A 13,598-nucleotide genomic window follows, 5' to 3' on the forward strand; every position below is an offset into this window, starting at 1 on the left:
ATATAATATATAATATAAATATATAATTATATATATAATTTTTTTATTTTTTTTAAGAAAAAAGTGTAACCTTCTATTAGGAGAATAAAAAGTTACATACAACAGATGCCTATGAAGGCATTCAAAAAAGAGAATTGCCACGTGTGAGACATGACCCTGATGAAAAGAGATCGAGCTTGAAACATATCCAATAGCCCATACATCAAAAATAAAAACAGTCCATATAAAATGCTAATTAAAGTCTATGAGACATCAAAAAACATCCATATGCCATGAACATAAAGTGTTGAAAACAAGCCTGCCAGTATTGTGTGAAGTTGTTGTCCAGACATATGATCATCCAAAAGAATGAAAAAAAACAAAAAACCATGTATTGTTGTATAAACATTGTCATGCACCTATTATGATGCTGAGAAAGGTGGATGTTGGTAATCCTGTGTCTGTCCATCAAGCTACTCTAATACCTTTTAGGAGCCTAGATGTTTTTAAATGCCTTCCTTAGACATTAAATCAACCTCAAAATTTCTCTCCTTACTGATGTGGCAACATGAAACATGACCAAATAAAGCTTTTAACTGCAAAATTTCTTCAAGAACAGGAATCAGTTTGTGATTGTGACATCTTTGTGTAGCATTGAACCAATTAATGATATTTAGAGAATCCCCCAAAAATTGTAAAGATTGACAATGGTGTTCATGAGCCTAGCACAGTGAGAGCTTTAAAGAGAGAAGCTTCACATAGTTGTTGGATCCTTGATCTAATCCAACTTTTGACTTCAAAATATGATGCTTATTTACATAAAGGATAAGGCCTCCTCCATATATGCCAACCCCCATCAAAAGCCCCAACAAAATATGAACATGGAATTTTCTTATTGATTACTTCCTTTGATATGTTCTTGTGAACTTGATGAGGCTCCTTGGTGGGGAGAAGGGAGTATATGGTTGTTATTTTGGCTGAAATGAGATCAGGGGATGAGGCCATATCCCTAAAATGGCCTTATTCTGGGCAAGACACTCTCCCCAACAAATAAGAGGAGGAATGTTCCTCCATACTACCTCCCTGGAGGCATCCCACCAACACTTCTAGGACTCCCAAGAAATTTTTTGCTTGCCACTGAAGAGTACATCTAAGAATATGTTTAGTTTTTTCAAAGATACTGAGGAAAACATGGACCATGGATATTATAAACTTGTAAATAGGCTTTGTTACAATACCATGGGCTAGAAACATGGTTTATCAATTGTTAGGTCCTTATAATATTAGTGTATTCCCCATTATTATTGTAATTGTAGCCCCTTATTGTTATTGTTGTGTCAATTTTGTCCCCGTGTTATTACTATTGTGCCCCATAGAAGCCTATTATTGGTATTGGTGTGCCCTTACATTATTATTGTTATGTCGGCTATGACTATATTGTGACCCCTTAGACTCCTATATATAGAAAGGAGGTTTTGTCATTTGTATCATCCAAGAATTATTCATTTGTGTAATGTAAAGGAATTTTCTCCCTAAAAGACTCTTATTTGAATTCGTTGATCTATCTCTTCTTCTATTTTTTGAGCTGGTTGCGTAACATTTGGTATCAAAGCTTTAGATTCTAGGGTTTCACTGCTTCAAATAGGTCATCGTGGCATTTTCGCTATAACTTTTTTTCTACAAAGCTTCAGAATCTAAAAAAAAACACACACACATTTGATATGAAATCTTTATGAACATCGTGTGCAAATCTCATATCGTTTCTCGCTATATTTTCTAAGATATGAACTGAGAAATTTAGGGTTTTTGCAGGCTCCCGAATTCCATCTCAAATAGGTGACCTTAGTAAAATCGTCATAACTTTCTCTCTAAGCATTAGATTCAAATTTTGTAAAAATTGATAGAAATAGTACATACTACAGCTTTTGGGTATTGTTTTTAGGGCCGAAGGTCGAAACAATGACACATGGCACTTCGTACAAGTTCACTCTATTGAACAAATCTATAATCAGGTCATTGTGGGAGATTGGGCATAACTCTTTCTTGAAAAATCCAATCTTGATCATATTTGTGGGGTTGGAAAGAAGACTCAGAGGACCACCATAAGACAAAATTGTAGACCTTGGAGATCCAAAATTATAGAGATACAACAACTTCAATATCGAGCTCCTACAAAGTGAAAAAATATGTGTAGTCTTTTTAAAAATTTGCATAAGTTTTGTTTGAAACAATAGTTTTAAGTGATTAAAAGGGCATAATAACGAAAATTATCATTAGTTGATGCCCCAAAGAAATAAAATGGAAACACCTAGTAATCAACCTGAAATCTCTACAATGACACATAAAGAAGAGGAAGAAATGCAACATGATATATCAAAATTACGAGACCAAGTGCAACAAATTTCTCTCTCACAAAAAGCAACTGAAGCTAAGATGGATGGTTTAAAGAATGGAATGGAAGCTAAGATGGATGGTATAGAAGAAAAACTTAAAGGCAACATGGAAGATTTGAAGATAGATTTGACAAAGTTGCTACAATAAATTATTACTAATGGCGAAAGGGCAGTAAAGGAAACCCGTGATGAGAACAAAATAAATGTTAATCATGATTTCATAGACTCTAACGTTGGATTGAAGACCCGCCACGTTCCAAAGATCGATATGAGGAAGTTTGATGGCAATGATCCCGTAACTTGGATACTACATAGGGAGCAATATTTCGATCTCCATAATGTGCAAAACACACAAAAGGTAAACATTGCAAATTTATATTTGGAACCCAATCAGTTTGTATGGTATCGATGGCTTTGCTCTCGTAAACAAACTGTCGCGTGGTCATTTGTTACGGAGGAAACGATAGCACATTATGAGGATACAAAGAGAAACACCTTCTTTAGTCAATTAATAAATCTCAAACAAAAGGGTTCAATGGTGGAACACATTGAGGACTTCCAAAAATTGAATATAAGGGTAAAAGATATTCCAGAGGAGCATATGATTGATGTGTTCATAGGGAATTTAAAGGATAACATCCAACATGAGGTTCGTCTTTGGGAACCTCATTCATTGGAGAAGACATTCAGATTGGAAAGAAAAATTGAAAGCAAAATTATGGCAATAAGGAAGCCTACCACTCACAACTATAAAGATGGAAGTGTTGTTGCCCCTAGCCTTCCACAACCTACAAGGTTGACACCACAAAAATTGGAATAAAAAAGAGCAAAATGGATTCATTACAGTTGTGATATCAAATACACTAAAGGTCACAAGTGTGTTGAGAAGAAATTATTTTACATAGATTGTGAAGATGAGGAAGAAAAGGAACAAGAAACATCAAAAGAAGAGGATATACACCAGAAACAAACCCTAGAGAAAGAAGAAATGAATCGGACCATATCTTGTAATGCATTGGCAGGAATTACCACTCCTCAAACTCTCAAGATAAAAGGACATATCAAGAAGAAAAAGGTGATAATGTTGATTCATTCGGGTAGTACCCATAATTTTATTCATTGTAAGATAGTCAAGGAATTGAATTGCTTCCTATATCCAACACCAAAGTGTCAAGTGATGGTTGCAAATGGAAGAACCATAAATTTCTCTGGAAAGTGCCATAATATCAAGCTTTCCATGGGAGAATATGTATTGAATAGTCCAATGTTGTCCATTCCAATGGGTGGTTCAGATGTTATACTAGGAATCCAATGGCTACAATATTTGGGTATGATAGCTTTTAATTTTCAAGAACTTTTCGTGAAATTTTTTTGGGAAGGAAAGGATGTTGAATTAAGGGTTTTCGCAGGGAAACTGGGAAAGATAATCAACTCTAACGGCATGAAAAATATTCTAAAGAAAAACTTGGTGTGATTGCACAATTATGTTCACTAGAGGTTCCCACATCGAAATCATCTATTTCTCCATATCTTCAAAAATTCATGGACAATAATTCCAAGGTATTTGAGATTCCCAAAGTCCTCCCACCTATTCGTGATCATGATCATGCTATTCATTTGATTACAGGAAGTGTTCCTCCAAACATTAGGCATTACAGATATCCCTATGCCCAAAAGAGTGAAATTAAACGTATGGTTGCAGAAATGCTAGAGGTTGGTATAATTCAACCTAGTCAAAGTTATTTCTCTGCTCCAGTAGTATTGGTGCACAAGAAGGATGGATCATGGCACATGTGTCTAGATTATAGGGAACTCAACAAGCTCACTATTAAAGATAAATTTCCCATTCCTGTCATTGATGAATTATTGGATGAATTACATGGATCAATTTACTTCACTAAGTTGGATCTTCGTTTAAGATATCATCAAATCAGAATGAAGACTGGAGACATTCCAAAAACAACATTTAGAACTCATGAGGGTCATTATGAATTTTTGGCTATGCCTTTTGGCCTTACCAATGCACCTTCTACATTTCAAGGCTTGATGAATTCTATTTTCAAACCCTTCCTTAGAAAATTTGTTTTAGTATTTTTTGATGATATACTAATCTAAAACAAGTCTTGTAAGGATAATGTTCAACATGTTGACAGGGTGCTCAAACTATTGGAAGAGAAAAATTATATGCAAAAACCTCCAAATGTTTCTTTGGAGTACATAAGGGTGAATATATAGGTCATATTGTATTTCAGGAAGGTGTTAAGGTAGACCCTAGCAAAATTAAAGCCATTAAAGAATAGAAAATTCCTACATCCATAAAGCATATGCGAGGATTTCTCGGGTTGACAGGGTATTATCGCAAGTTTGTTAAGATTTATGGGAGAATAGCAACACCTCTAACAACATTACTGGAGAAAGATGAATTTTCTTGGACTCCAGAAGCAACGAAGGCCTTTGAACATCTTAAAGAGGCAATGTGTCGAGCAACGGTCTTAGCTACACCAGACTTCACAGAAACATTTATTTTGGAATGTGATGCCTTAGGAAATTGAATTAGTGTTGTTTTAATGCAAGAAGGAAGACCCGTTGCCTTTGAAAGTCGTCCAATCAAAGGAAAGTATATACACAAAGCTATTTCTGAGAAGGAAATGTTAGAAATACTACATTCACTTAAGAAATCGCGACCTTACCTAATGGGAAGGTACTTCAAGGTAAAAATAGATCATGATAGTCTTAAATACTTTTTCGAACAAAGATTATCTTTAGAAGGGCAGTAAAAATGGGTCACAAGATGTTGGGTTATGACTTTGAAATCATATACAAAAAGGGGAATCAAAATGTTGTTGCAAATGCACTCTCAAGAAAGGATGAGGATGTGGAAGCATTGCTTTGTGCCATTTCTATTATCCAACCAGATTGGATAAACAAAGCAAGTGATGAATGGAAGAATGATGAAGAAGTGTGGGCACTCTTTCAAAAGTTGCAACAAGATCCCAAGTACATCTGATACATTTAGCTCGAAAAATGATTCGTTATGGTACAAAGATCAACTCTAACAGCATGACAAAGATTCTAAAGAAAGAACAACATGGTGTAATTGCACAATTATGTTCACTAGAGGTTCCCACATCGAAATCATCTATTTCTCCATATCTTCAAAAATTCCTGGACAATCATTCCAAGGTATTTGAGACTCCCAAAGGCCTCCCACCTATTCGTGATCATGATCATGCTATTCATTTGATTACATGAAGTGTTCCTCCAAACATTAGGCCTTATAGATATCACTATGCCCAAAAGAGTGAAATTAAACGTATGGTTGCAGAAATGCTAGAGGTTGGTATAATTCAACCTAGTCAAAGTTATTTCTCTGCTTCAGTAGTATTGGTGCACAAGAAGGATGGATCATGGCACGTGTGTCAAGATTATAGAGAACTCAACAAGCTCACTATTAAAGATAAATTTCCCATTCCTATCATTAATGAATTATTGGATGAATTACATGGAGCAATTTACTTCACTAATTTGGATCTTCGTTTAGGATATCATAAAATCAGAATGAAGACTGGAGACATTCCGAAAACAACATTTAGAACTCATGAGGGTCATTATGAATTTTTGGCCATGCCTTTTGGCCTTACCAATGTACCTTCTACATTTCAAGGCTTGATGAATTCCATTTTCAAACCCTTCCTTAGAAAAATTGTTTTAGTATTTTTTGATGATATACTAATTTACAACAAGTCTTGGAAGGATCATGTCCAACATGTTGACAGGGTGCTCAAACTATTGGAAGAGAAAAAATTATATGCAAAAACCTCCAAATGTTTCTTTGGAGTACATAAGGGTGAATATATAGGTCATATTGTATCTCAGGAAGGTGTTAAGGTAGACCCTAGCAAAATTAAAGCCATTAAAGAATAGAAAATTCCTACATCCATAAAGCATCTACTGTTGAAAATGCAACAATATGATGGAGCTTAGTGAAAAGAAGTCACCTTCACTAAGTGGGCCCGCAGGCTATTTTTGGCACAAAGTCTATTTTTAGACTATGTCTATTTTTAGACATATGGATCATGGTCTATGAGTTGCAGGATGCTATTTATGGATGATTTGTCATGTTGGTAAAAATAGATGGACCTCTATTTTTAGACATATGGGCGGAGTCTATTTTTAGACTACCAGTCTAAAAATAGAACAGTCGAATATTATTAGCTCTTAATAATATTTGGACTATAAACATTATCTTATCCTCTTGCAGCACTTCAGTTCGAGCTACGGATGTGGCACATGCAACTGCTAGAAGGAAATACACTTTTCCTATGGGTTAGTTGAGCTATTGCATGATGGACTTCAGTTAGAACTCAAGTGATTGAGTTTGGTGGAGTTGATTGAGGAGTTGATGGAGTTGCGTTCAGTTTGACTTAGTTGAACTAGTTGTATTTAGTCTAACTACCAAATACACTAGTGATGAGTGATGTGAATTAATTATTAATTAATTCACTAATTATTAACTCATAAATCAACTAAAGAATACATCAGTTAACTCAGTGCATGGACATTTCAATGGAGACAAGTGTTAGAGGTGGGTGAAAGGGTGAGACTACTATCAGTTGTGACTATAGTTGTGCATGAGATTTGCACAATCATTGATTGAGATTGCCAATGAGGATTGCGTAGTACAAGCCAAGGAAATTCGAACTTGGATCTGATCTATTCTCAACTTGGATTGCGCAGTAGAGGCAGGCAAACAATGGAGGAGATTTGAACCCGTGACTTGTTCAGATATGAGCTAGTTTGTGTGTAGCATGTGGAGATAGTATTGAGTACTTGTGAGGAGTATTGTACTATGTATTGTTACATGTTCTCTATCATTATAATATACAGATAGTTGGGGGTTTTCAGTTGTATGCTTTCCCCATTACATACTGTGTTGATATGTGTGATTGATGTTTCAATGTGTGCATGCGATTGTTTTTTAATTCCACAAATTGATGATCAATGGTAGAGGAGGTTATGTATTATGCATGCATTCCGCAAATAGTGTATAATCAGGATAATCTCTGTGAATAAGTGTTATATTATTCAAATTTCTACATGGTATCGGAGCGAGGTTGATCATCAAATCTATTCAGAAAGTGATTACATTTTATTTCTTCAGGCAGAGTCTGTAATCGGGTCAGGTAGCCTCTGGATTCATCCTTCTTTTGGAAGGTGAGATATCCGATAAATTCCCATACAATCAATCTCTGTACGAGAAATACTTTGTTCTCACGAATTTTAGATCAGAAGCGGTTGAGTTTTGAGCTGGTGGAATTCAAATTTGCAGCAGTGTTTTCTTGGTGTCGAAGTTGAAATGTCTTTCAACGGATTGAGATTGGAGTATGCCCTTGAAGGCAGCTCGAATTATATTACATGGAAAGACAGGATGGAGGCGGTGTTAGATGACAATGGGTTGAAGGAGATCATAGATTCTGAGGTCCCAAAGCCTACTGATGCTGCTCAAGTTGAGGCTTGGCAAAAGAAGACAGCAAAGTGTCGAAGGATTCTGTTGGAGGGCGTGAAGGATCACATTGTATCCAGCCTGCATGGAAAGGCTTCTCCATACTTGATGTGGAAAGTGTTGACAGATTTATTCCAAAGCAAGAGCGACCAGAGGAAGTTGGCGCTCAAGGATAAACTCAGAAACATTAAGTGTGAGAAAGGAGACAGTATGCCCAAGTATCTCACGAAGTTCACCCAATGCCGGGATGAGCTGGGAAGTGTGGGGGTGACTGTCGATGATGAGGACTTGGTGAGCTTGGCTCTCCTTGGTCTTCCGAAGAGTTGGCATTCCTATCAGGACTCTGTCAATGGTCAGGAGAAATTGCCAGGATGGGAGAGACTTTGGTCTGATCTTGTGCAAGAGGAGATCAAGCGGAATATCAGGGACGGATCTTCATCAAAGGCATCTAATGAAGAAAATTGCACTTTGGCTGCCAAAGCAAAGAAGGGGAAGAACAAGAAAGTTTCTCATTCCGGTGCGAAAGGCAAGAAGCAGGACATGTCCAAGGTGAAGTGCTTTCACTGTCACCAGCACGGACATTATGCCACAAATTGTCCACAAAAGAAGAAAAATAAGCAAGCTGTTGGATCTGCAGCAGAAGAGGCCTTAGCCTCGCAGTTTGAGCTGGATTTTTCGTTGATTGCATGCTTGGTATCAAGTGTGATGGGATCGGTATGGTTCTTGGACAGTGGTGCGTCTTTTCACATGACAGGAGATCGAGGTTTGTTTTCTAATCTGGATGAGAAAGATCTTGGAGTGCACATCGAGATGGGCGATGATGGTAGATACAGTGCGACCGGTATCAGTACCATTTCCTTTGAGAGGGAGTCTGGTAAACCCTTCGTATTGAAGGAAGTGATGCATGTTCTAGGATTGAAGAAGAATCTTATCTCTGTGGTGATGTTAGAAGACAAGGGATATAATGTTGTCTTCAGCGAGGGAAAGGCTTTCCTGCGCAGTAAGACAACTGGAGAAACCTGGAAGATAGGGGTTCGAGTCAAGAACCTTTATCAATTGCATGTAGATGGTTGCACAGCAATGGCATGCAAGGTAGAAGGATTGGTGAGCCGGGATGATGGCGAGCTGTGGCACCAGAGATTGGGCCACCTTCACCATGGAGCCTTTAAGATACTGCAGCAGATTTCTACTGGGCATCCTAAAGGCACTCTTGCCCAGTCAAATCAGTGCAAGGGGTGCACTTTGGGAAAATTTGTGAAAGCCACCTTTCACGAGAAGGATAGTCATGCCACGACGATCCTTGAAAGAATTCACACAGACGTGTGTGGACCTTTCTCAGTAGCTTCGACAGCAAAGCACAAGTACTATGTGATCTTTGTTGATGATTTCTCTCAAAAGTGATGGATCTTCTTCATGCAGAAGAAGAGCGAGACATACTCAAAGTTCTGTGAGTTCAAAGCACTGGTCGAGAAGGAATCGGGGAAGAAGGTGAAGGCTCTTAGGAGCGATAATGGTGGTGAATTCATCTCTGGCGAGTTCAAGGACTAGCCCAAAAGGGATTCGAAGAGAGCTCATAGCTCCCCATAACCCAAAGCAGAACGGGGTTGCTGAGCGGAAGAACAGAACGATCGTGGGTGCTGCACGGGTGATGTTGCATGATCAGGGCCTAACCCTTTACTTGTGGGCGGAGGCATGCAATACTGCAGTATATGTGCAGAACCGTTGTCCTCACAAGATACTTGGCATGAGTACACCCGAGGAGGCTTATTCTGGTAAGAGGCCTGATATTTCCCATTTGATGATTTTTGGTTCTCCTGTTTACATGCATGTGACAAAGGATGCCAGGAAGAAGCTGGAGCCGACCGCAAAGGTTGGGACATTTGTGGGGTACACTGATACGCCCACAACTATTGTGTGTATTTGCCAGACAATCACAAGACTGTTGTGTGACGGGATATCAAATTTCAGGAGGAGAAAGCCATGAAGTGTTCGCTTGAGAGGGAGCCACACTTGCATGCAGTTGAGGAGCTATTAGTTCCTAAGGATGAGCTTCAGGATGTGGATCAACCACAAGATGAAGTTCATGGAGTGGAAGAGACCACTCATGCAGCGCCAACCATCAAAGGGCGAAAGCGCACTACAGAAGTTGAGCGACTGGCTCAAGATGCAGAGAAGGTTGTAGGACGACCTACAGCACAGCGCAGACAGAGACAGTCACCTAATCGTTACACTGGATACATGGCTCTTGTGAGCAAATGTGTCGTGACTGAGCCATTCTCTTTCGAGGAAGTTGTGGAGGATCCCACATGGGTAGATGCCATGGTGGAAGAGTATGATTCGATTGTCAGAAACAGTGCATGGGAGATTGTCCCAAGACCGGAAGGGAAATCAGTGGTGGGTTCGAGATGGATCTACAAATTGAAGTAGGCAGCTGACGGGAGTGTGGAGAAGTACAAGGCAAGATTTGTTGCCCGAGGCTTCTCACAGATAGAGGGGATCAATTATGAGGAGACCTTTGCACCTGTCGCAAGGTATTCTTCCGTACGGACGATTCTTGCTCTCTTAGCCCAGATGGGGTGGCACATCCATCAGATGGATGTGAAGACTGCGTTCCTCAACGGAGTCATTAAGGAGGAGGTGTACATAGAGCAGCCCGAAGGTTTCGAGATCTTCAGCAGTGAGTCGCATGTGTGCAGGTTCAAGAGAGCGTTATATGGGTTGAAACAAGCACCTCATGCTTGGTACACATGGATAGACAATTATTTCACCGGACTTGGATTCTCCAAGAGTGAGGCAAATCCTAACCTATACCAGATTGTGGTGGAGGGTGTTGGGTCCCTATAATACTAGTGACTACCCCATTACTATTGCAGTTATACCCCTTATTAATATTGTTGTGCCCCTATTGTCCCCATATTGTTATTATTGTGCCCCATAGAATCCCTCTATTGTTATTTTTGTTTATATTATTATTGTTAGGTCGGCTGGATTATATTGTGACTCCTTATACTCCTACATATAGAAAGGAGGTTTTGTCATTTGAATCATCCAAGAATTGTTCATTTATGTAATGTAAAGGAGGTTGCCTCCTCGAAGAGGCTGAATTCTAAGGCGTTGATCTATCTTTTCTTGAGCTGGTTTCATAACATTTGGTATCAGAGCTTTGGATTCTAGGGTTTCGCTGCTCCAAACAGGTCATCGTGGCATTTTCGCTATAACTTTTTTTCTGTGACGTTTCAGAAGTCGCAAAAAAAACCCATTTGAGAATAAATCGCGCTGAACCTTGGGTCCGAATTTCAGAGCTTTTCACGTGATATTTGCGGAGATATGATCTGAGGAAGTTGGTTTTTTTGCAGACTCTTGAATTACATTCAAAACAGGTGACCTGGGGAAAATCGTCATAACTTTCTCTCTGAGGATCAGATTGAAATTTCGTAAGAAGGTACAGAAAGAGGACGGACTGTAGTTTCTTGTATGCATGTTTTAGATCTAAAGGTTGAAACAGTGACTCGTGGAACGTCGTACAAGTTCGCTCTACTGAACTAGTCTATAATCAAGTCACTGTGGGAGATTTCGCATAACTCTTTCTTGGAGAATCCAATTTGGGTCAGACTTGTGGCATTGGAAAGAGGACACAGAGAGCTACTACAGATCACAAATTCAGAACTAGATGATTGGAAAGTACAGAGATACATCAGAGGCAATATCGAGCTCCTACAAAGTGAAAAAAGGTGTGTAGATTTTTTTAATTTTTGCTTAAGCTTGTTTGAAAATTTATTTTGAAGGAATTCAAAGGGCATAGTAGAGCATTATTATCGGTAACTGATGCTCCGAGGAAAGAAAATGCAAACACCTAGTAAGGAACCTGAAAGCTCTAGCATGATTCATGAAGAAGAGGAAGAAATGCTACATGATATATCAAAATCACAAGAACAAGTGCAACAAATTTCACGCTCACAAAAGTTAACAGAAGCTAAGATAAATGGCGTGGAAGCTAATATGAATGGCATGGAAGCTAAGATGGATAATTTGAAGATGGATTTGAACACAAATTTGAAGACAGACATGGCAGATTTGAAGACAGATTTGACAAATTTTCTACAAGAAATACTTACTAATGGTGAAAAGGTAGTAAAGGAAACTCATGATGAGAACAAAAGAAATGTTAATCATGATTCCATAGACGCTAATGTTGGATCGAAGCCTCACCATATCCCAGAAATCAATATGAGGAAGTTTGATGGCAAGGATCCTGCCACATGGATATTACAGATGGAGCAATTCTTTGATCTCAATAATGTGCAAAACACATAAAAGGTACGTATGGCAACTTTATATTTGGAACCAAATCAGTTTGTATGGTATCAATGGCTTTGCTCTCATAAAAATTTATCACTTGGGCAATTTTTACGGAAGAATTGGTAGCACATTATGAGGATACAAAAAGCAACACTTTTTTTAGCCAATTGATAAGTCTCAAACAAAAGGGTTCAATAATGGAGCACATTGAGGAGTTCCAAAAATTGAACATAAGGGTAAAAGATATTCCAGAGGAGCATAGGATTGATGTGTTCATAGGGTCTTTAAAGAATAATATCCAACATGATGTTCGCCTTTGGGAACCTGATTCATTAGAGAAGGCATTCAGGTTAGCAAGAAAAATGGAAAGCAAAATTATGGCAACCAGGAAGCATACCACTCACAACTATAAAGACGGAAGTGTTGTTGCCCCTAGTCTTCCACAACCTATAAGGTTGACACCACAACAATTGGAAGAAAAAAGAGCAAAAGGGCTTTGTTACAGTTGTGATACCAAATACACTAAAGGTCATAAATGTGCTGAGAAGAAATTATTCTACATAGGTTGTGAAGAGGAAGAAGAAAAGGAGCAAGAAAGGTCAAAAGAAGAGGATATACTGCAGGAACAAAACTAGATGAAGAACAAATAAATCCGACCATATCTTGTAATGCATTAGCGGGAATTACCACTCCTCAAACCATCAAGATAGAAGGACAAATCAAGAAGAAAAAGGTAATAGTGTTGATTGATTCAGGAAGCACCCACAATTTTATTCATTGTAAGGTAGCAAAAGAATTGAATTGCTTCTTATATCCAGCACCAGAGTGTCAAGTGATGATTGCAAATGGAGGAACAATAAATTGCTCTGGAAAGTGCCATAATATCAAGCTATCCATGAGAGAATATGTATTGACTAGCCCAATGCTTTACATTCCAATGGGAGGTGTTAATGTTGTACTAGGAGTCCAATGGCTACAATCCTTGGGTACAATAGATTTTAATTTTCAAGAACTTTTCATCAAATTTTCTATGGAAGGAAAGGAAGTTGAATTAAGGGGTATTGCAGGGAAACCAGGAAAGATAATTAGCTCTAATGGTATGACAAAGCTTATAAAAAAGGAGCAAAGAGGTGTAATTGCACAATTATGTTCGCTAGATGTTTCCACGTGGGAATCATCTATTTCTCCAGATCTCCAAAATGTCCTGGACAAGCATTCCAAGGTATTTGAGACTCCCAAAGGTCTCCCACCTATGCGTGATCATGATCATGCTATTCATCTAATTCCAGGAAGTGTTCCTCCAAACATCAGGCCGTACAGATATCCCTATGTCCAAAAGAGTGAAATTGAACGTATGGTTGCAGAAATGCTAGAGGCTGGTATAATTCAACCGAGTCAAAGTTCTTTCTCTGCTCCAGTAGTAT

This window comes from Pinus tabuliformis, chromosome 3_2 (genome assembly GCF_031772625.1).
Source record: "Pinus tabuliformis cultivar Carrire ecotype Pingquan chromosome 3_2, CPIR1, whole genome shotgun sequence".
NCBI lineage: Eukaryota > Viridiplantae > Streptophyta > Pinopsida > Pinales > Pinaceae > Pinus > Pinus tabuliformis.